General features: G+C 66.3%; 1 non-coding gene across 1 annotated transcript; it reads left to right on the top strand.

The window, feature by feature from the left end:
- Positions 1 to 1469: 1469 nt before the first annotated feature.
- TRNAR-UCU (transfer RNA arginine (anticodon UCU)) lies at positions 1470 to 1554 on the top strand. Its single transcript is given in 2 exon segments — positions 1470 to 1506; positions 1519 to 1554. It is a non-coding gene; the product is annotated as a tRNA-Arg (tRNA).
- Positions 1555 to 2004: the final 450 nt, after the last annotated feature.

The following is a 2004-nucleotide window of genomic DNA, read 5'->3' as shown; positions in this document are numbered from 1 at the left end:
GAGATAGAAACACCAATGATGAGAATCATTGATCGACTGCCTCCTGCGCGCCCCCTACTGGGGATCGAGCCAGCAACCCGACGCTCAACCATTGAGCCACACGGGCCAGGCTAACCTTTTTTTTTTTTTTCCCCCAGCTTCCCCTCTTTAGAAAGGGGACAATAGGACCTGCTCATAGTATTGTTGTGGCTTAAATAAGAATGTAAGCTACCTAGGGCACTAGGACCTCCCTTTCTCTCTTTAGAACACTGACAGGCTGCCTCGATGCCTGGCGATGCTGGGCAGGGATGCTGGACAGGGAGGCACGGCGCGGACCACGGGTGGGCCGAGGCTGATCCTGGGTGGGTGCAGAACTGGGCAACGGACCAGGCTGCAGAATGCGCACAGCCGCGGCTCCGCAATTGGCACGGAGGCGGGGCTCGGAAAGGGGCAAACTGATTGGACCGGGAGGCGAGGGATTTCGTCCTGCAGCAGTGGTTGCATGGCAACCGCGCAGTTTTTATTTAGATCTTCTATTTCAAGTGGCTTCAAAGTCGTAAAGGTGGGGATTACTGGGGCACTGAAGAGTCCCCCAGGCCTCCGAAATCACCCCCCCGATTCGTGGCGAACGCGCCGTTCTGAGCAGGCTGGGGCTTGGGCGCCCGGCACCCACGAGAACCCCCGCGCCCGCCCGCGCCCTCCCGCCCCCGGCGCCCCCACGCGCGCAGCCCCCCGCAGGGCTGCCGCCCACGCAGCCGCGTGCTCCGGAGGCGCGGGCTTGGGCGGCTGAGCGGCGCCCCCGGGGCAGCTCCCGGCCCAGGGACAGGTCCCGGCGATTGCTGCGATGGGGGCGCGTCGCCTCCCTCAGGCCACCAGAGCCCGGATGCCTCCGAAATTTGGCTCTGGGTCTGTGGGGAGCGAAATGCAACCCACACCCCGTTTCAGCCAGCCCCGCGCAAATAAGCACTCAGCCCGCACACAGACGGCGCCGCGCCCGCGCTCAGAGCGGCGGGTTTGGGCCGCCGGCGGCCAGAGCGGAGCCCGGGACCCGCGCGGAGCCGCCGCTCGGAGGTGCGACGTAAGTGCCCGGCGTTACTCGCTCGGCTCAACGGCGCAACGGCCGGCCCGGAGCCCGCATCGCCGGGGCGGGGGACCCGGGGGCGGGGCGCTCGGGCAGGAAGGGAGCCGGGGAGGAAGCCCGCGGCGATTTGTCCTGCGCGGCGGGGTGCGGCGGCTGGGACGGTCCGGAGACCCGGCTGCGGCTGCCCTTGGACCGACCCGCCGGGACCGGCGGCTGGCGGCCCCTCGGATCACGGTGAGCGGCGGCCGCCGGGGGAGGACGAACGGATGCCTGCGGCCCGTGTTTGGAGGCGGCTGCCCTGGCTGGCACGGTCTCGGCGACACAGACGCACGGCCAAAGGGGCATAGGGAAGAGCGCCGAGCCCTCGCCTCTGCTTTAACAGAGCAGCTGCGCGGAGGCTCCAACAGGTGGCTCCGTGGCGCAATGGATAGCGCATTGGACTTCTAGAGGTTGAAGGCATTCAAAGGTTCCGGGTTCGAGTCCCGGCGGAGTCGTAACCTTTTTTCTGCTCGCAATTTATTATAAATCCCTGTCATTTCTCTGCTTCCTCTCGTTTTCCTGAACTGTTTAACGCTTCCCGCTCCCTAATCTCTCTCTCCCCTCGGCACTCGGCTTCTGCGGCCCCTCTCCCTACAGCCGATCACGCGGATTCCGCATCACCCCAGCCGCCCGGGGTGGTGTCTCAGGGCCTGGGCACAGCCGACCAGGAATCTGATCCGGGAACTGGGAAGAGCGGCCCCGGGCGGCGGCGGAGCGAGGCCTCGCGGTCTGTCCTTAAAGGAGATTGCGGGGAAGGCCGTGTCTCGGGCGCTCTGGGGGAGCTGCCCCCAAGCCCGGGGGTGATACTCCCTTGTCGGGAACGCGACTGTGACTGCTATGGAGGGGCGAGGAAGCACCAGAAAACGCATCTACTCCCTTCGCTGCGCGGTGCCGGCTGACTGCCC

This window comes from Myotis daubentonii, chromosome 3 (genome assembly GCF_963259705.1).
Source record: "Myotis daubentonii chromosome 3, mMyoDau2.1, whole genome shotgun sequence".
Lineage (NCBI taxonomy): Eukaryota > Metazoa > Chordata > Mammalia > Chiroptera > Vespertilionidae > Myotis > Myotis daubentonii.
Note: the sequence above shows the minus strand (reverse complement) of the source record. Positions and strands in the feature narration are given on the sequence as shown.